Source organism: Bombus fervidus, chromosome 18 (assembly GCF_041682495.2).
Source record: "Bombus fervidus isolate BK054 chromosome 18, iyBomFerv1, whole genome shotgun sequence".
Classification (NCBI taxonomy): Eukaryota; Metazoa; Arthropoda; class Insecta; order Hymenoptera; family Apidae; genus Bombus; species Bombus fervidus.
Window position 1 is genome coordinate 6,229,579 of NC_091534.1, and position 23,441 is coordinate 6,253,019.

General features: G+C 37.0%; 2 long non-coding RNA genes across 2 annotated transcripts; both read left to right on the top strand.

The window, feature by feature from the left end:
- LOC139996367 (uncharacterized) lies at positions 1-6,658 on the top strand. Its single transcript, XR_011802217.1, has 3 exons — positions 1-2,143; positions 2,694-3,239; positions 5,065-6,658. It is a non-coding gene; the product is annotated as an uncharacterized lncRNA (long non-coding RNA).
- Positions 6,659-10,635: 3,977 nt separating this feature from the next.
- Positions 10,636-12,543, top strand: LOC139996526 (uncharacterized). The gene is made up of 6 exons (XR_011802277.1): positions 10,636-10,954; positions 11,048-11,286; positions 11,358-11,462; positions 11,532-11,696; positions 11,765-12,168; positions 12,234-12,543. It is a non-coding gene; the product is annotated as an uncharacterized lncRNA (long non-coding RNA).
- Positions 12,544-23,441: the final 10,898 nt, after the last annotated feature.

Consider the following 23,441-nt stretch of genomic DNA (forward strand, 5'->3'; position numbering starts at 1 on the left):
ACACAATCACTTAGTTGCCAACCCAATAACTAGAAAATAATAACTAGAGCTAATGAATCGTAGTTTATCTTCGGTCGAAACATTTATTAATTTTCTTTAATGTTAATATAATGGTCACATTAACAACCGAAGAGATGTTAGCAGGTTTAGTTCTATAACCTTCATTCGTTACATTTTGAAAACTAATTTAATGGTTGAGTAACTTTCCTCCATGGTATATTATTATAGTGTATTATATAAATTAAACAAGATAAGGCAGTATAGTAATTAGAATACCTTTTTACGTCTTTATAGCGTACACAGTGTCAGTGGTAAATCATTTTACAAGTACATAGTAAGATTAAAGATCCTGCACTTTCGCAATATATATTTAACCACTTTGAAGTAATTAAAATATAAGAGAAAGTATTAAATAGCAATAGTAATTTATGTTTCTATATATAATACGTACGTCGTACCAAGAAAAACGAGGTATTTAATTATCTTCCGCGTCGTGGAAGGCTTTTACAGAAGAATTATTTACAAAAAAGAAAAAAAGAGTTAGATAGTTCCGTAATGACGATGACACGCAGAATATAAAACGAAGTGATGTAGCGTGTTCTTTGTTTCTTTTTACCACTGGAAATTATTCTATGAAAATTGGACGTTATTACTATACACAATTTCCGCTTCCGTAATCGCTATTACACCGCGGTTTTGCGCACACGATATAACATTTACTTCCTTAATGTGCCACTGCACTAATTTCACTGCCCTTGTGCAAACAAACATAATCTTATACCATGTACAGTAATTTCAAAACGAAACGTCGCAACTTTTTCAAAACCGAAAGTATCATATCTATTTTGGAAAAAGGCGTAAGTAACTATGAATCGAAAATGAAGCAAATAATAATTTGCACGTTATCGTCCACACACTACTATAGTGAAATACAAAGGATGAAACGCTGCATGTATTAACCTCAAACATATCAGCAAATTATTCACAAGACGTGTACAACATACAAGATTGAAACAAAAACACCGATGAACTGATTCAGATTTTCTGAATCAAAGATACTTGTTTCACGTAAGTTAGTATTGTAGTTTCGTGGACGAAAGGCCTAAGAGATATCGAGTGAACTATAAACAATGTCGCGAGAAAGCCGAAGTGCCGACAGGTCTAACAATGTATCGTCGGTCCTTCAATCAAACAGTTTCGCGGGAACGACGTGTGTGATCCTAACCACAAGCAGTTGCAGAACATTTGCGTGGTGGAGCTAAGACAAAAGACAAAGAGATGCTAAGGGACAAAGATGAATTAATAGTCAGTGTTAGTTGAGTAGTCAGAGAGTGTAAATCGAGAAATCAGGGAGTGCAAATTGCGTTGTCGAGAGTGTGTTACTAGCCTTGTCGAGAGTGTGTTACTAGCCTTGTCGAGAGAGTGTGGTCCGTGTGAGAGAGAGCGATGAATCCGTGGTGACGAGAGTTGCAAATTAACTATCTAATTGTCTTAATCGTAATACGTTATTGTGATTAGTTCATGTTAAACATCCATCGTCAACCTAACCTCAACATCTGTTTAATCCATTTATTCTAAATAAATTAATTGTAGTAATGATTCTACAGTATGAACCGAGAGAAAACTAATGTGCGAACCGATTTGCGTGCTATTAACGTCGCCTAGACACAGCTATAGTGGAGTGCAAAGGGTTAAACGCTGCGGATATTAACCTTGCACTTGGTCAGCCAGTTATTCGACAGATGCGTAATCGGCGTCGACGAATTGATTAATATTTTTGAAATCGCCAGTACTTATTTAATAGAAATGTCTACGAATCGAAAGAAAAGCAATTTGCGCGCTATTAATCTCGCCAAGACGTTGCTCTAGTCGAGTACAACGGGTTAAACGTTGCGGATATTAACCTTGAACTTTATCAGCGAATTACTCGTCGTGCAGATACGGCGTACTGCGGACTGAACTACGGGATTGATGAATTGATCGAGTTTTTAAAAAGCAGAAGTATTTGCTTCTTGTGAATGTCTATGAATTGAAACCAATTTTAACGTTATCAATATCACTGAGACGCCGTCTGCAGTGGAGCGCAAAGATTTAAACGCTGCGGATATTAACCTTGCACTTTGTCAGCAAATTATCAGACACTGTATGGTATGCGAGATGGAATCGAAACGCCCATCAATCGATTGTTTTTTTTTTTTTTTTTTTTAATGACAGTACTTATTTTACGTGAACGTCAACGATTTGGAACCAATTTGTAAATTATCGGTATGTGGGGCAGCCAGCTACGCTCGTTAAGGTCCAGAATTGAAAACGACGTATCGGGAGTTCGAATCCCTCCTGGTTGGGAATATATACTTGCATAGAAAAAAAATCCATCTTAATCCAATGCAAGAGACAACAAAGGCTAGTCCTTTGTGTAATTTGTGTGATACTTTCTGCAAGTCTTTGGTACACATCCCCCTAGGGCCAATGGGAAAAAAGACCAAAAATAGTGTTCCTCGTGTTCTTCCGTACATTAGTGGAGGTTTTAGCCGGTAAGAATCCGGCACTACCTTCTCTCTACCGCCCTGCGTCCCCAGCCCCACCGCAGGGTGATGAGAAAGGTGTCTATGAAGATTTCCTCCACGTTAAAAAAAAAAAAAAAAAAATTCCTTTTTTGCGTCCATGAGGATTTCTTCACGTGAAAAAAAAAGTTTGCAGGTTATCAATATCGCCATGGCGCTAATGTAGCGGAGCTTAAAGTTTTACACGCTGCGCATATTAACCTTCAACTTCACCAAACATATCGGCACATCGATCCTCGAACTTCATCGGTAAATTGCTCGACAAACAGATACGGCATATAGAACCTTGAACTTCATCAGTATAATACTCCTCAGCAAACAGATACGACGTACTGGTTGCTAAAATGACGAATTGATGAATTGATCGAGATTTTTTCACTCGAAGTTATTTATTTTTTAAACAGAGGTTATTATGCTCGAAAAATATATTTAGGTTTATAAATTGAAAGAAAATTAAACAATAATTTGCACACTATCAATGTCGTTAAGACAGTGGAGCGCAAAGGGTTGAACACTACGGATATTAACCTTGAACTTCAGCAGTAAATTGCTTTATAAACACACATGCCATACTGAACCTTGAACTTCGTGAGAAAATGAGTGGTCAAACAAGTACGGCATAGTGGAGACTGAAACGGGAGATTGGTGAATTGATTCAGTTTTTTAAAATCAAAGGTATTTATTTTGGGACTTCAACAGCAAATTATTCTGAAAACAGAGTGGTGGATTGAAACTGATGACTCAGCCCAGCTTTCTAAAGTCGAAAGTATTTATTTTGCCACTTCGTCAGCAGATTATTCTGCAGACATTGTTGAGAACTGAAAGTGATGAATTGACTGTGTAGTTCTTTTTTTTTTTTTTTTTTTGTATCATCAAAATTATTCATTTTTCAAATGGAAAGTATTTATATTCGAAGAAGATGTAAATTTCTAAGAAATGAACGAAACCGAACAATAATTTGCACACTGTCAATATCATCTAGGCATTGCCATTGTTCAATACAAAGAGTCAAAGACTACTGATATTAACCCTGAACTTGCACAGCGAATTATTCGACAGCCATAGACGATATACAGCTAGAAAAATTTACTGAATGTCCAGCTGGACAAATTGTAAAGTACAAATTAAATAACAAAAAGAAAAAATATACAATATACGGTCCTGAAACGGAACAGCGATAAATGAGTTTCTTTCAAGCCAAAAGTATATATTCCATATGAACGTTTATGAATTGGAAGAAAAGCAAACAATTTGCACATTATCAATGATATCATTGGTCATTGGTGACCGAAGCGCTTGAACTTCTTCCAATTGTAAAAATTGAATGAAAATTGACAGTTAGGGAATTTTGAATATAAATACCGATAAATAGAAGATACTTTGAAATAAAAAGTGCCCCATTGAACAATTAAACATTTTCATTAGAACATCAATAAAAAAAAAAAAAAAAATGAGAACAAATCTTGCATCTAACAGTGCATTGTGTTAAAATACTGTGGTGTCCTGAGCGAAACATGTGATTCATGATAGTCAGATTTCTTTTTTTTATTATTATTATTTAATTTGTACTTTACAATTTGTCCAGCTGGACATTTGGTAAATTTTTCTAACCTAATTGCTAGATAACATGTGGATGGCTAACCCCAACGGGATACCATCTTCGAGTTTGTCTAATTTAAGCAGTCAAAGTTTTTTTTTATTATTATTATTTAATTTGTACTTTACAATTTGTCCAACTGGACATTTGGTAAATTTTTCTAACCTAATTGCTAGATAACATGTGGATGGCTAACCCCAACGGGATACCATCTTCGAGTTTGTCTAATTTAAGCAGTCAAAGTTTTTTTTTATTATTATTATTTAATTTGTACTTTACAATTTGTCCAACTGGACATTTGGTAAATTTTTCTAACCTAATTGCTAAATAAAATGTGGACGGCTAACCTCAGCGGGATACCATCTTCGAGTTTGTCTATTTTAAGCAGTCAATTTTCTTTTTTTTATTTTTATTATTTAATTTGTACTTTACAATTTGTCCAGCTGGACATTTGTTAAATTTTTCTAACCTAATTGCTAAATAAAATGTGGATGGCTAACCTCAGCGGGATACCATCTTCGAGTTTGTCTGTTTTAAGCAGTCAATTTTCTTTCTCTTTATTTTTATTATTTAATTTGTACTTTACAATTTGTCCAGCTGGACATTTGGTAAATTTTTCTAACCTAATTGCTAAATAAAATGTGGATGGCTAACCTCAGCGGGATACCATCTTCGAGTTTGTCTGTTTTAAGCAGTCAATTTTCTTTTTTTTATTTTTATTATTTAATTTGTACTTTACAATTTGTCCAGCTGGACATTTGGTAAATTTTTCTAACCTAATTGCTAAATAAAATGTGGATGGCTAACCTCAGCGGGATATCATCTTCGAGTTTGTCTGTTTTAAGCAGTCAATTTTCTTTTTTTTATTTTTATTATTTAATTTGTACTTTACAATTTGTCCAGCTTCTTCGGGTAGTCAAAGTGAACGCTTGAACTTGGTCAGAGAGTTATTGGACAAACGGAAACGACGTGTTGAGCCTCCAACTTCATCGGCAAATTACCCATGGCAAACGTGTACGGTATACGAGACTGAAACGGATGGCTGACGAATTGATTAAGTTTTTCTACAATCGAAGGTATTTATTCTGCGACTTCATCGGCAAATTACTCGACAAACAGATACGGCGTACGGGACTGAAACGAGCGACCGATGCCACGAATAAGGAGAAAGAAAGAGGCACAGGTAGAAAAAGAGGAAGCGGACAACTAGAACACGACCGAGAGAAGGGCACAATGTTAAGGTGAATAGGAGCGAGAGAACAAGGGGGAAGGATATCCGACTTACTAATTGCGACGACGTCGGTGGTCCGTAGACGCACCGCGGGCCATGACGAAAAGCGATATGGCCAGAGCAGAGACCGACCAAGGCCACGCCGTGATACATCTCTATGGTTAACCCGAATCGAAATCATAAATCCAGCCAGGACCGGATGATACGCAGCGTTTCCCTCAAGGTAGTCTGCGTACAATGTCGCGCTTGTTTGCCGTCGCCCAAGTTAACACTTTGACTACCACGTTGGTCATATGTGACCCGTCATGGTTTCTCGTATGACACCACGGTGGGTCATTGGTGACCAGGAGCGCTTGAATTTCTTACAATTGTAAAAATTGTATGAAAATTGACAGTCAGGGCATTTTGAATATAACCGATAAATAGAAGATACTTTGAAATAAAAGTTGCCCCATTAAACAATTGAACATTTTTATTAGAACATCAATAAAAAAAAAAAAAAAATGAAAACAAATCTTGCATCTAACGGTACACTGTGTTAAAACTCTTTAAACATAAATCTGGCTCATCAGTACAATCTGGACAATAGGCGATCACCTTTTTGGTCCAATTCTTAGCAATTTTTGATCCTAACTGTTTAACATTTTTTTATAACACTTTATCTTTATTGGGAAAGCATATTTGACGATTCTGGTGAGTGGAACTGTGTAAGGTGCATTGCCTTAGTGTTACACATTTATATATTTATAGCAAAAGAACATTATCAAAAAAGTTAACCTTATAGCTCTAACCAAAGGCTACAAGGAACATAAATAGAAATCTATTTATTAGTTCCTTTGTTTCTAGTCCTTGTAACCCAAAGCATAGTTTATATTCAAGGGCATAATAATATGCACCTCTCCTTATTTAGAATATTTTTGTTTCTCTAAATTCTATTTTCTGCATGATAGCTGTCTCAAGGTCACAGATATACATAAATAAAGATGTAGAGTTTTTCTTGAAGTAATTACTTCAACATTAGTAATTCTGAATTTTGTCAGAATTCTGAACATCTACAAGGTTGCAGTTAGGTTAAGAAAATGGAGTCAGCTGTTGCAAAGAATCTGTGAAAAATGAGGAGAAATAAAGTGGAAGCATTGGAGAATGGACTAAAATTCACAGAATACAAACAAATTTATCGCATTTTCTAACAATGTATCATAAAATTGCTATTTTTAAAACACAAACAAATAAGTAGTTAATACATGGAATAATAATTAATTACACTTATAGTTACTTATAACGTATAATAATAATATTCAACATATTTATCTATTTTTATTCATATTTGTTCCTATATTTACCAACTTTCTAGCTTGTAGATTTACTTTGAAGTAGCTCCATTACAAGGTTTCAGGACTTTCCTCGCCTCAGTGAGATGTAGTAGTCCACTGCTGCTGTACAGGTGTAAAGCTTGTATTTTAACAAGATACTTGCCGCAGCATGGAAATCCTTATCAGGATGAATCTCCAAGTCTACACGAGACACTCCAACGAGGGTGTAGCAGATAATCCAGGCTTCACGCTATTTCGTTCCACCGTGTACACACCATCTTTCCACGTTCAATTTTCCTTTCACTTTTCGCACACCCGATGAAGCTTCTCTCGTACAAGGTGCTCGTAGAGATTGATAAATGGGAAATAGGAGAACGAACACGAGCGATTTGAAAGATGAACGAACCGTGCACAACTTAGTGACCTGACCCACTAATTTTCGTCTCATTCGTCTGCTTTTTGGAAAATCTTATTTGGTTAGGGGCTTTCTGATAAATAATTTCAAGTTGCAAATTGATTGTTCGTAATCTAGAGATTCTGCAATCTAAATAAAATATTGAAATAGATAATGATTTAAAATTTGTAATTTGTAATTTTCAAAGTTTCTATGAAATCTTACAAAATATATATATATATATATATATATTATATATAGAACAAATATGTACAAAAGGTATGTCTATGTAGAGATACCTTTTTTCTAATTTGTAAAAAATATGAATTTGCATAAACATTAAATTCATATTTTTGTGAACTAAAAAATGGCAGCTCAGTACACAAAGATTTGCCTCATCTTCTAAATATTCAGATGCTCTTCTACCTTCATATCTTTTTGTATATTTTGCATATTAAATATATGCATACTGTATTTTCATAGATTTTCCATCAACGTTAAACATTGTTCAATTCTGACTTGAAAACATCTTTGAGTGGGATCCTGAGAGAAGATTTAAGAAGAAGAAGAATGTAAACCCTGTATTCTTATTCTTCCTAAATTCCTCGTTCTCAGTTACAAAATGGCACTCTCCCTTTCTGAACCCACTTTATGTTCATAATCCGCGTCACAGACACGATGATTGTAGCCATTGTCGGCTATAACAAGACCCGACGCAAATTCAGTAGCTTTCTCCGAAGATATCCGGAACCATTTAACAGCTCGTGCCAACGAAAAAGCAAAGTGCAGTTCACCGACAAAAGAGCCCTCTTGTCTGCCGTGAAAAAAAGGTAAACTTGAGCGCAGCGGGACGACTATTCTTCGGCGATTTCCAAAATGTGTGAAAAGAAGACGTTCCGCAGCTAATAATATCCTAACTGCAGCTAATATATCATGGCAACTCTTTTTCACATAATTACAGATGCAGCATATTCGTGAATTCCCTAAAAAAAAAAATAAATAAATAATTAAAATACGTACGTGATTGCACTTAACAAATGTTAATGGTGTTGAAAAATGGCTGAAAAGATACCTCAAAGAGAAAATTGTGATGAGCCAGAATTTTCACTGTTTTGAGCAGATCAAACTTTGACGATTGTCCTAATGCAATTTTTCTCTCGCTGAAAGTAAGCGAAATGTTAAATAAAACGTCCTGTACACGACGTTATATTGAAAATTGGATACTGAAAATTATTAGGTTGTTTCTTTCGTTTCATAAGGAAATAATAGATGCACAACGTATTGTATCAATAGAACAAAATATATCGTACATGACATGATAAAATAATACAGAACAAAATTGTGCAATTATTATCTTCTCATATCGTAGAACGAAAGAAACTTTCCGGGTAACCTAATAGTATTCGACTTTTACACTCATAACAAGAAACTATAATCAACTGGAATAACTTGGAAATTATATGTAAACGCGTACAAGTGTTTCTTTATTCGTTTGCAAAGGAGTCTTTCTCTCACGAACATGTCTTTTACGACACCTTTATAGAAACGTGAAACCTAACCTGTCAAACGTTTATGCTATTAATACAAGAAAATGGATCACAACAATTTCCTTGTAGAGAGAAAGGAACTTTTCGGACGACCTAACACTCTTCTTCTCGTTGCTTCCAAGCTGTTAATTACGAGCAGGTATCACGATAACCAGTTGGTTTTGATCCAGATAAATCTGGTTGCGTTCGTGTAGCGCGTAGGCTGTGCTTAATTTCATCTAGGAGAATTATCGCCATCTGGAAACGCGGTCTCGATGGTCCTTGCCCATTCAAGCAGAGGTCCTCGACAATGGCACATTGTGAGGCTGGCGAGCCGCCACCGTACTCGTATGTAAATGAGAAAAGAATTAAATATATATCTACCGAACAATAACTTTGTTTGAATTAGCATTGCCTGCCTCTATAAGTGTCGCGCCGCATCCGAGATACGCCAGCAGCTGCATGAGTATGTATATGGGTTTGCATGCTCGTTGCGGGTGAGTTTGACGGTGGTCTCGACACGCGATATCCGCGAGAAGTTTTCCCAATCGTTTCTTCGTCCTCGTCGTATTTTTCTTCTTTTAGCTATTTTCTAACAACGATCGAACGTGCGTAACGTTAGTCGCGTGGCTGCACAGTGATTCGATGCAGAATTTTGGGACGGCGGTGACGAATCAACTGAAAAATGACGAACAGCTGTTAGTGTTGAGGTTAACTGATAGAGCAACGAGTGGATGAATTTCTGAGAGAAAAATATACTGAAATAAGTACAGGCATAACTACAGGTATAGTTTATGCTGACCCAGATCTTCACTTTTTTAGTGTTACAGTACAATAGAAGGTAATAGGTCACATATTTATAGCAAAAGACTTCCCTGTTGAAGCTGACTGATAGAGCAACAAGTGGATGAATTTGTAATAAAAAAATACATTGGAATAATTATAGGTATAAGTACAGATATAGTTTATGCTGATCCAGATCTTCACTTTTTTAGTGTTACAGTACAATAGAAGGTAATAGGTCACATATTTATAGCAAAAGACTTTTCTGTTGAGGTTAATTGACAGAGAAATGAGTGGATGAATTTGTAAGAGAAAAATATATTGAAATAAGTACAGGTATAGTGTATGCTGGTCCAGACCCTCATTCTTACAGTGTTACAGTACAATAGAAGGTAATAGGTCACATATTTATAGCAAAAGACTTTCCTGTTGAAGCTGACTGATAGAGCAACAAGTGGATGAATTTGTAATAAAAAAATACATTGGAATAATTATAGGTATAAGTACAGATATAGTTTATGCTGATCCAGATCTTCACTTTTTTAGTGTTACAGTACAATAGAAGGTAATAGGTCACATATTTATAGCAAAAGACTTTTCTGTTGAGGTTAACTGATAGAGCAACGAGTGGATGAATTTGTAAGAGAAAAATATATTGAAATAAGTACAGGTATAGTGTATGCTGGTCCAGACCCTCATTCTTACAGTGTTACAGTATAATAGAAGGTAATAGGTCACATATTTATAGCAAAAGACTTCCCTGTTGAAGCTGACTGATAGAGCAACAAGTGGATGAATTTGTAATAAAAAAATACATTGGAATAATTATAGGTATAAGTACAGGTATAGTTTTTGCTGATCCAGATCTTCACTTTTTTAGTGTTACAGTACAATAGAAGGTAATAGGTCACATATTTATAGCAAAAGACTTTTCTGTTGAGGTTAATTGACAGAGAAATGAGTGGATGAGTTTGTAAGAGAAAAATATATTGAAATAAGTACAGGTATAGTGTATGCTGGTCCAGATCCTCATTCTTACAGTGTTAGGCTACAAGAAACAGCAATAGAATTTTGTTTCTAGATCTTGTAACCCAAAAACAAAATTTATATTCAAGGGCACAATAATATGCACCTCTGCTTATTTGGAATTTTTTCTTTCTTTTTACCTAGTCACGGATATACGAAAGAAAAGGTGTAGAGCTTTTCTTCAAGAAATTACTTCATTAGCACACTGTGACAAATGTTGGGTTCTTCAAGGTTTTTGAAGAGACAAAATCCTTCGACTTGTCGAGATTTCCGCGTAAAAGAGGGTCGACAGAGGAAAATTTCACGTGCAGAAGCTTCGTACAAGGACGTTCAGCTTTTCAGGCAGCTCGTTTTGCTCAATGTACGTAAACGCCAAAGTTACAGAGGCGGCGGACCATGGCAATTATGCGTCCGACCGACGAAAACCGATTAGCTCGCACGGATATGCGGGTGGTCGAAGGACGAAGTAGCAGCAATTCTGCGAATTGAAATAGAAATATTCCAACATTTCAATTTAAAGGTACAAAAATACAAACAGTACGTACAAAGTGGAAAAATCACATTTATCAAAATGTAGATGATTTTTATCATCCGACATCTTCTTCCATTGTAGCTAGACAAAAGATGTTGCAACAGACACGCGATACGTCCATAAAGCACAACACCAAGTGGCATAAAAATAACATAGCGCGGGGATTCGCGGTTTCAGCCGCGTCGAATTTCTCAAGCAGAAGCGCCATTACCAGCGACCCCCATAAAATAAGTTGCAGGATCGCGGCTCCGTACGACCAAACCTCGTGGCAGCTCTAACCGAACAACCAGTTTAACCCAAGTATATCGCTGCAAAAGAAGGTAGACTCGCATTGTCTTCGTGCTCTCGTTCCGGCCGTTTTCCATCGTCCACGCACGGCTTTTGTCGACAGATCTGCGTAGGGGTGGAACGCGTAAAAATACGACGAGCAGGGGAGGGGGCAGGCATTGTTCCAAAAGTTAGCCTCGCCGCGTGCAGCATGCACGAAATCCGCAAAGTCAGTAAATTTTCGTGAGCACTACCTGTTCAACCAGCGTGTATCCGCTTGTATACTCTGTTTGCGTAGGATGCAGACCACCCAGATCGTCTGACGCCTCTGCCGTATCCTCAACGGAATTGACTTAGCGGAATCCGGGGCGAGGGACGTAAGGACAGGGGACAACGAAAACGGAAAAGAGAGAGAGAGAGAGGAGAAGGAGAGGGATAGGAAAGAGAGAGGGACGGCTCGTATGTAAGCAACGAAGCCTTTAACCTGACCTGGTCCAGCACTTTATTTTTCATCTCATTGTCCGTCGACAGGATCACGACTCCCCACGTTGGCCATTGCAAAGCGAATGTGGGGCGCCTGCTCGTTTCACCATTCGCTACGTTTTGCTGACTTCTTGAAAAACTGCCTCGGCATCTATTTACTGTCGGATGATAACCAGCATGGTCCTTGAGAATAGAAGAATTCGAGTGAGAGATAAGCAGCGGACAAGCACGAGACTCGATGTCTTAGTTTTGAGAACTCGAGAAGCGACGAGTGTACGTTGCAACAGGTTAACCCTAACCTTACTAATATTATCCGATTGATCGATTTGTCGATTTTTGTTTGTATAGGAATTTGTATGAAGTTAGATGTTAGAAGGAAAGAAGCGACGACGAGTGTGCAATTTTAAGTGAAATTTGCTAACTGGTCATTTGCTTGCTACCTGATCTGATAGGTTAGTTCAGCGGTTGTTAACAATGTTGAGATGTTCTGGATTTTAGAATATTTTTATGATTTTAGTTGAATATTTTAAATGATTGACCTAGTCGCGAGAATTTGACGAAAGGTGCACAATACGCGACATGGTAATTTAAAATAATGAAAATTCCTGCGTTTTGAGTTTAAGGTTTCTCCTGGAGGACGTAGGTGGACAAATTAAAAATTCAGAGCAATCTCCACTTGAAAATAACTGCTAATAGCGTTAAATTGTGCAAATAGTGTTTACCGGATAAAACAATGTAAGCGTTGCACATGTTGCAACACATGGACATTAAACGTTATCAATTTCATAGCAACTCTTACTCGCGATGAGAAAATATGCTTTTGTAACAAAAGTAAAAAGAACATTTTTAACGAATATATTTTTCTTTTTTATACAGATATTTGCTTAAAGTGTTTGCAAATTTAAATCAATTTTTTTCATTCAGCTTTCCCTATGACTAACAGGTGGCATACATAATTCTACAAATTCCACATTCTGCAAATGTATTCTCCGATGAATTTCGACTATAAAAAAAATATACAATTTTCTCGTACACGCAAGATCTTATTATAATGGAAAAAATTAAATTTCCAAAATTATTTCAAACCAGAAAAGGTTTCTGCTCCATGACAGCTTGTTGGCAACAAGTCTCCGATTCTGGTTGCTGAGGTTGACTGATAGAACAACAAATGGATGAATTTGTAATAAAAAAATATATTGAAATAAGCATAAGTATAGGTATAGCGTATGCTGATCCAGATCCTCACTCTTCTAGTGTTACAATACAATAGAAGGTAATAGGTCATGTATTTATAGCAAAGGACTTTTCTGTTGAGGTTAACTAATAGAGCAACGAATGGATGAATTTGTAATAAAAAAAATACATTGGAATAATTATAGGTATAAGTACAGGTATAGTGTATGCTGATCCAGATCCTCACTCTTACAGTGTTACAATACAATAAGAAGCTGATAGGGAGCACGTTCATATATTTATAGCAAAGGACATTACCAAAAAGCTAACCTTGGTGTGTAGCTCCAACTGAAGGCTACAAGAAACAGCAATAGAAATCTACTTATAGCTTTTTTGTTTCTACATCTTGTAGCCCAAAAACAAAATTTATATTCAAGGGTACAATAATATGAACCTCTCGTTATTTTGAATTTTCTTCACTAAATTCTATTCTCTTCGTAACAGTGGTCTCCAGGTCACGGATATACAAAAGTTATTCTTGAAGTAATTACTTCAACATTTCCTATGAATTAGTATATAGTTTTAGTAATTAGAATATATTTTTTAGTTATCATGGTGCGTCATCATACGTTCAGCTATCAAATCGAATATCCTTTTCTTCTGTCTTCCTAACTTCAATAAAGAATTTAACAAACCAAAATGTTTTTTCCTTCTCATGCATTAAAACATTGCTCAGGCTCACGATTCGTGCTCGTTAAGCCTCAGCATCCTCAACTTCTCACACTTGTCTTCTTTTTCTTCAATATAATAACAATTTCGTATAATATTTTTACACATCACCTTACATCGTGTATATATCTTCATCCATCTCATAAATTTCAGTTTACTAATTTTTAATTATTGGGTTGGCAACTAAGTTATTGCTGATTTTGTCATTAGGTGGTATTGCCAACCCAATCAGCTGCGCTTAATGGAGGCCGCCATTTTCCCAGCGAAAACGCACTCGAACCACGAAATCCTTCTGTCCTAACCTAACTCCAACCAACCACCCTTGGCTTTATCGCTGCCAAGTCAAGTTTCTCCTTTTTCCATTTATATTTACACTTATTCAATGTGGTCTGTGTTGCAGCGATTTACATGGTCGTTAAAAAACGCTTACATCGTCGTGAGGCTGTTGGACGAGGCACGAGTCGAACACAAAGATCGAAAGGCAGTGAAAAAGAAAGAAAGAAGAATCCTAAGGAAAGAGAGTTAATACGCCATAAGAAAAAGATACAGGGAAAGTGGGGAAAGAGAAGAATCACGGCGCGAAATTTCTACTTTGCTGGTGGTGTACGTGTTATACAGCAGAAGAAGATGAAAATGACCGAGGAGAAAGCATCTTATCTGTCTCGTGCATAAATACAGCAACATTATCGTTGTAAAGTGGACACGGAACATACTTGTTACGTTGCTGGTCCGTGGGCCACCGGCTGCAGTCTCACCGCTTCGGTGCTAAGTAAAATGATATATTGCGGTTAAACGTGGCCCCGTGGATTCGTGTGCGTGCCTGTATCACCGGCCCTATATACGTACACACGTTACACGTGGCCGTGTTTAATATCGAAACGGTGTTGGTGAGTGGGCCACCCACGGTGGCCTTGCTGGACCACCCAACAAGCCGCGCTATTATAAGGGGCCGTCTCTACTTCGCACTTTACCTCGATCCGATACTTCGTTGCTCCCCTTTAACCCCTTCAACGGCTCTGACACATTACTCGAGAGCCGGGCGAATCGAACCGGGACAACGATTTCTTTTTCCCTCTCTTTCTCTCTCTCTTTTTTCTTTTTTTTTCTATCGTCTTCTTCGTTTTTTCCACGGTGCCGCTTGTTATCCATTAATCAGCCGGCTCTTTCGTGAGATTAGGGGGATACGTTGTATCGCTTGTTCACTCTCTTCGAGTCCTTCGGCGGGCTACGACGCGTTGAATAGCGTACGATCTCGTAGACGAACCAATGTAACACGATCTTAGCTGACGTTTCGTCGGACGAAGAGAGAAACGATAGGCAGGTGTGAGAAACGTTGACGATCGATCGGCTACACCAACGTAATTATCCGACGGTGATTAATAAACGTTGCGTTACTATCGCTTATTCGCTACGACCATCCACACTTTCTTTCGTTCGACGCTGGCACGTGCAACACACGGCCTTGGCGGCTCCATGTCTATACGGGGTGTTCGAAAGATTCAATTTGTAGAGTTTGGAGAAAGTGAGGGGAGGGGGGTTAGTTTGGTAAAGGGAAAATTGTTTGCTGATGGCATAAGACAGCCTGAGTTATCTTTCGTTCTTTTCTCTTTTTCTTACTGTCGACGTTACGCGGTTTTCGTATTATACGATGAACATCCGCGGGCTGGTAATTTGCGCTACAAAGCGAACTTTATGTCGAGTCTACAATTTTTGTATACGTCAAAGATTACAAGTTGACATTCAGTCCTTGTGAGAAATGCTGTTGAGTCTTAAGATTAAACCGTGCACGTGAATTTTTCATTATGGCTGTATGTTAGTATGAAAGTGAAGAAATAAGAGTATGATAGTAGGGGAATGGATATATCCAAGTAGAATTTTTTATTTCCATCTATTAAATTTAATCTATTAAAAGATTTATTAAAGTTGGGCTGGCTACTAAGTGATAGCGGATGTTGTCATTAGGTTCTATTGACAAAATCCGCTATCACTTAGTTGCCAGCCCAATAGAAAACTTAGATAGAAAGAAAAATAAAAAGAGAAGAAAACTGAACCAGGGAAGGACAGACGTAACCTTACTCATAAACAGAAATACATACACAATAAGTAAATCATAACAATGATCAGAAATTAGCCCAAACTCTGTTACATAAACATACAACTAAAACTGAATCAGAGAACAATAGATGTAAACTTGCTCATAAACAGAAACACAATAAGTAAATCATAACAATGATCACAAATTAGCTCAAACTCTGTTACATACACATACAACTAAACTAGACTGTTACATACAACTAAAACTAAACCACAGCACAATAGACATAAACTTACTCATAAACAGAAACACATACTCAATAAACAAATCATAACAATGATCACGAATTAGCTCAAACTCTGTTACATACACATACAACTAAACTAGACTGTTACATACAACTAAAACTAAATCACAGCACAATAGACATAAACTTACTCATAAACAGAAACACAATAAGTAAATCATAGCAATGATCACAAATTAGCTCAAACTCTGTTACATACAACTACTTATAACTAAAAGTAAACCAGAGAACAATAGACATAAACTTACTCATAAACAGAAACACATACACAAGAAATAAATCATAACAATGATCACAAATTAGCCCAAACTCTGTTACATAAACATACAACTAAAACTGAACCAGAGATCAATAAACATAAACTTACTCATAAACAGAAACACATACATAATAAACAAATCATAACAATGATCACAAATTAGCTCAAACTCTGTTACATAAACATATTACTAAAACTGAACCAGAGAACAATAGACATAAACTTACTCATAAACAGAAACACAATAAATAAATCATAGCAATGATCACAAATGAGCTCAAACTTTGTTACATACACATACAACTACCTATAACTAAAAGTAAACCAGAGAACAATAGACATAAACTTACTCATAAACAGAAACACATACACAATAAACAAATCATAACAATGATCACAAATTAGCTCAAACTTTGTTACATAAACATATTACTAAAACTGAACCAGAGAACAATAGACATAAACTTACTCATAAACAGAAACACAATAAATAAATCATAGCAATGATCACAAATGAACCCAAACTCTGTTATATACACATACAATTACCTATAACTAAAAGTAAACCAGAGAACAATAGACATAAACTTACTCATAAACAGAAACACATACACAAGAAATAAATCATAACAATGATCACAAATTAGCCCAAACTCTGTTACATAAACATACAACTAAAACTGAACCAGAGATCAATAAACATAAACTTACTCATAAACAGAAACACAATAAATAAATCATAGCAATGATCACAAATTAGCTCAAACTCTGTTACATACAACAACTTATAACTAAAAGTGAACCAGAACAATAGACATGAACTACTCATAAACAGAAACACATACACACTAAACAAATCATAACAATGACTACAAATTAGCCCAAACTCTGTTACATGCAACTACCTATAATTAAAAGTGAACCAGAGAACAATAGACATAAACTTACTCATAAACAGAAACACAATAAATAAATCATAGCAATGATCACAGATGAGCCCAAACTCTGTTACATACACATACAACTACCTACATCTATCCTTATAATACAAGTTAATATTTACTTATGTAAATACATTTTCTTAGTTTTTCATAAGCAACCAACCACTTGTAGAATTTATTCGACCGCACCCGGTATATACACATGATATAACAATTTTGATTGTATAAAATATATAATTTTGCGGTAATACAAGATGTCCCTTAACGAGTACCTGCTGGCAAAGATTCTGCATATGAAAACAATTAAAACAGTTCATATGAAAGTATTCAGTCTTGTTTCCGTGTTACATTGAGCTTTACATCCTTATAAATCTACCGAACAATAGAAACAATATAAAAATCAACTCAGAATTCACCGAATGTCCAGCTGGACAAACTGTAAAGTACAAATTAAATAAAAAAGAAAAAGACTTAGTCTATCCATTTACTCTGAAAGAGGTTGCAACAACTAACTGTAACTTAAAAGCCACTGTCTACTGGCTATTGATAATTCTCAAATCTCCCACCTTTGCAGACTATTTTCAACCCCGGCAAAGTTAGCATCCGTTTCTCGCAAGAAACAGCGTCGATTTATATAAGAGTACACCGTGTATATGAACGGCGACAGGCTAGCGCGTTCCGTGGCTACGTGTGCGTGTGCAAATCGTGCGTGCCAACTTCCGCGGTGTACCACCTGGGTGGTCCACGATCGAGGAATACGAGGATTAGATAGCTCGATAAGACGTACACGCATTTGTACGCACACCCCGTCGCTGTTACGTAGCTCGGCGACGTATCCGCTTGAAATCGTTAGCTGCCAGCCGATGGAAATACAGTACTAACGATGAATTGTGAGCCGTACGGCGGCGGGCAGCGGCCCGAAGACCACAGCCAGAAATTATATAATTGAAATTTTATCTCGCAGCCGGATCCGAGCGTTCGAAACGCTGTGTAAACGCCGCGGCGCTTCTGTCGTATTTCTTCGTGGCGTAATTTCTTGGAGAGCGCGATTAATCATTCTGGAAATTTTATAGCGAGTATTTTCGGCCAAGAGGAGACACGTCGACTGGTGCGCTCGAGATTTAAATTAAGACGACGGCGCGTCGCCGCGGTTCGCTCCATTTTATTATTCTCAAATCTCGATCGCTAGTTACACGACGTGATCACGACGGTTTAGTGGGCGGAGGAAACGTTGACAGGTTTCTAGCGGTTGGCTGCCTTCGACGAGTATACTCGTCACGAAGAAATTTCGCGTTACCATAGAAAAGCAAAACAGTTATTTTATTGTAACTTAATTCTATGTTATAACATGTACTCTGTGCTTGACGAGTATACTCGTCACGAAGAAATGACAATATTCCGCGTTACTATGAAAAAGCAAAACAGTCACTTCGTTCTAACTTGATTCTATATTACAACACGTACTCTGTGCTTGACGAGTATACTCGTCACGAAGAAATGACAATATTCCGCGTTACTATGAAAAAGCAAGACAGTTATTTCGTTGTAACTTGATTCTATATTACAACACGTACTCTGTGTTTGACGAGTATATTCGTCACGAGGAAATGGTAATATTCCCCGTTATCATGAAAAAGCAAGACAGTCATTTCGTTGTAACTTGATTCTATATTACAACACGTACTCTGTGTTGGACGAGTATACTCGTCACGAGTAAATAGCAATATTCCCCGTTATCATGAAAAAGCAAGACAGTTATTTCGTTGTAACTTAATTTTATATTACAACACGTACTCTGTGTTTGACGAGTATACTCGTCACGAAGAAATGGCAATATTCCCCGTTATCATGAAAAAGCAAGACAGTCATTTCGTTGTAACTTGATTCTATATTACAACACGTACTCTGTGTTGGACGAGTATACTCGTCACGAAGAAATGACAATATTCCGCGTTACTATGAAAAAGCAAGACAGTCATTTCGTTGTAACTTGATTCTATATTACAACACGTACTCTGTGTTTGACGAGTATACTCGTCACGAAGAAATGGCAATATTCCCCGTTATCATGAAAAAGCAAGACAGTCATTTCGTTGTAACTTGATTCTATATTACAACACGTACTCTGTGTTGGACGAGTATACTCGTCACGAGTAAATAGCAATATTCCCCGTTATCATGAAAAAGCAAGACAGTTATTTCGTTGTAACTTAATTTTATATTACAACACGTACTCTGTGTTTGACGAGTATACTCGTCACGAGGAAATGGCAATATTCCCCGTTATCATGAAAAAGCAAGACAGTCATTTCGTTGTAACTTGATTCTATATTATAACATGTACTCTGTGCTTGACGAGTATACTCGTCACGAAGAAATGACAATATTCCGCGTTACTATGAAAAAGCAAGACAGTCATTTCGTTGTAACTTGATTCTATATTACAACACGTACTCTGTGTTTGACGAGTATACTCGTCACGAAGAAATGGCAATATTCCCCGTTATCATGAAAAAGCAAGACAGTCATTTCGTTGTAACTTGATTCTATATTACAACACGTACTCTGTGTTGGACGAGTATACTCGTCACGAGTAAATAGCAATATTCCCCGTTATCATGAAAAAGCAAGACAGTCATTTCGTTGTAACTTGATTCTATATTACAACACGCACTCTGTGTTGGACGAGTATACTCGTCACGAGTAAATAGCAATATTCCCCGTTATCATGAAAAAGCAAGACAGTTATTTCGTTGTAACTTAATTTTATATTACAACACGTACTCTGTGTTGGACAAGTATACTCGTCACGAGTAAATAGCAATATTCCCCGTTATCATTAAAAAGCAAGACAGTTATTTCGTTGTAACTTAATTTTATATTACAACACGTACTCTGTGTTTGACGAGTATACTCGTCACGAAGAAATGACAATATTCCGCGTTACTATGAAAAAGCAAAACAGTCACTTCGTTGTAACTTGATTCTATATTATGACATGTACTCTGTGTTTGACGAGTATACTCGTCGTCACCTACTTTTCCCCACACATTTTACGTACACACTTTTCAAAGGGGTCGCAACAGCTAACTATTGGGTTGGCAATTAAGTGATTGCAGATTTTGTCAATACAACCTAATGACAAAATCCGCAATCACTTAGTTACCAATCCTTTTTGTAGTGTAAATTAATGTACAACGATATGAAGATTTCTTATAGAAAACGTAAAGTAAGTGTGAAAATTAGAAAATGTTTTCTTTTTATCGTCCTATTGTACATGGCAATGGAAACGTTGTAGTACAGAATTCAAGAGCAATTTTCATTTGTAAATAACTACTAACTGGATTAAACTGTGTAAATAATGTTTATTATGTATAGAAGAAGGTAAGTACCATTAAGCGACACACATGCTGCAACACATGCACACTGAACATCATCAATTTTATAACAATTCTTACTCACAGCGTTGCAAACTATACTTTTGCAATAAAGATAAAAGGAACATGTCGAAAATATATATTTTTTGCTTGTATGCAAATTATTTATAATTATTTATGGTGATCACAGTGTTTGCAAATTTAAAGGAATAGCACATGATGTTTTTGATGACACTTACATCAAAAACCCATTAAGGGTAGCCATCCACATGTTATTTAGCAATTAAGTTAGAAAAATTTACCAAATGTCCAGCTGGACCAATTGTAAAGTACAAATTAAATAATAATAAAAAAAAAAAAAACAATGTTTTCTACAAGAAGTCTTCGGATCTGTTTTAAATATACTGGTGTAGTTTTATTGTTTCACTCTCTCTTGCTAGAAGTAATCTTTCTTTATCCAAAGATACCAGATATAGCATTTACTATTTATTTATTTATTTTATTCATGAAACTTAATCTCTGTGTTGCGGTTTAGACTGACTTCTGGTTTACGTGCTTCTCACAGTACTCTTACGGTATATCGTGTAGCGTAATTCAACGTAACACAGCCAACATGGCACCTACCAACATCATATACCGGAAATGCGAAGAAATGAAGAAGTATGAATTTGTAACGACAGAGGAAACTAGTACTTTAAATAGCACTTTCGAAAGCAACCAATGTTTCCCCCAAATATTTTAACACGCTGTTTCGCGAAGGATTACAAAAACCCATGGTTTAGTGTAAAAAGAATACGTAATTTCTGTGAAGAAAACGAGAGACGCGCCTGGCAGCTACAAAACGCCACCACTTCCACGTCAAACATACGTATCACGCGAAACACCACAGTAAACCATCTAATTTTCACCAATAAAATTTCCTTTTTCTCTCTGCTGCCCCTTTCAAGCCGCTAACCTAACCTAATTTCGTGGAACGCTCTGTACAACAAGGTAAATAACAAACTCGTAATTCTACCGCTATTTAACCCTGCAGCGCACCTATGCGTACGACGTTGCAATTATGTCGCCGCAAATGGGCGGGTATCTACCGGCGCTCATACATTTTCAGCCAACACGTGGCGCTCACCTCGTAAATCAATTTCATCGCGCGGCAAGTTAACGCGACGCGCGACATCTGTGCATGCTTCGCTTAGATACGAGCCTATTAGGCAAATTTCGTGGCGAGCACGCTCGCCGACTGCAAATATCGCTCGGTCAGCGCCGAGCAGGATACCACTTCCGTCGTGGCGCGGCCGGGTGGTCGGCGCTTAACGCGGCCGACACGTTCCGCGCCTCCTTCTTCTCGCAAATTTTCGAAACGCGTTACAAGTCGCAGGAAACGTAGCCTGGCCGTCACCAGACCCTTGATAACAGAGAACGGACACGGGCCGAATCGCCAATGGGACAGCCTGGGCCCGTTGCGTAAGTGGAAACCGGCCGATTCTCATTTTTATTTATCTACCTTTGCTTCACTCAACAAGGGAATATCCTACCCGCGTAGAAACGATCGAATTAGGCAAATGCGTCCGACCGACAACGGCCTCCTACAAAACATTCTTTTCGCGGATGCAATTAATCTTGTCGATCCGCGTGAGTTGTATCGCGTTGGGCAGATAAAGGCACGTTAGCTTTCTTTCCGTTTCGTTGTCCGGTTGTTTCCTTTTTCTTACTATGCTAATGCGACACGTATGTCCCATGCTTGGTTATTATGTACGTTATTACGCACGGGTAGGGTTAGGCAGGTATAGTAACCGTAGTGGAACCGGACAGGAGGTTATCCTACGTGAAAAAATGAGTCGAAGATTGGGAATAAGTTTTCGTCGTAGGACGTTGTTCTTAGGGAAAATCGAGTTTGAAAATTTGACATGATTTATATTATATGATTTATATTAATCTATTTATGTCTAAAAACTGTTACTACTGAACAGCAAAATTTTTGAAAAAGCCGAAGAACGTAAATAAAGTCATTAAATTTTCGGTCGAATAAACACAACTAAACATATGTTTGGTGAGAAAATTTCTCATAGGTATAATATTAATTATTTATATTAACGGTATTATATGCTACAATATTGCATATCATTATAGTATTATTGTTATATATTACCGACATATGGTATTATATATTGAACGTGCTTAGTACGCTCATCACACGTTCTAACAGCACAATATGACTTTTGATGGTACGCGATTGTTCTGTACGTGAGTAGAGCACGTGTGGCCCTTTTTATATTTCAGACTAGTCGCGAGCGACTACAAAACCCATCGTCGTATATGGCACAATTTCCATTCCTGCTGCCACGACTCATCGCGACAGAAGAGGCGCGTGCGACTGCAAAATAACTGTACGACATACACACGTGCCATTCCCATACCCAGAACAATCGCGCGAGACTGAACGTCATTTTATTGCTAAAAATGTCAGGACTCTCGACGAAGAACGTTTTAATATATAATGCTATTAACTTACGATACTAAACTAATATATAATGTTATAATTTATAATACATTCTTACTACAAATAATTAATATTATAAAGATCTTAATATTTCACAAATACCCAAAATTATATTGTTTTATTTAAACTACAAATTAAATAAAAAAAAAAAAAAAATGGGAAACTTTTTCCCAAGCTTCATCTCACGACAGATTGTTTATTCCGTCGAACCCATCACTACCGATTTCACCGATTCTTATCAGCATCCCGTGTCACTATCGAGTATCATACGATCGTTACACGCACCGATGAAACAATGTTGCACCAATATCTTTTGCAGCTCGACGCAAAACGTTACTGTCGTTCGAACCAACCTACATAGGTGCTTGTACATAAGCAGCCACCTTCTCTTTCGAGTAAAACTGAAG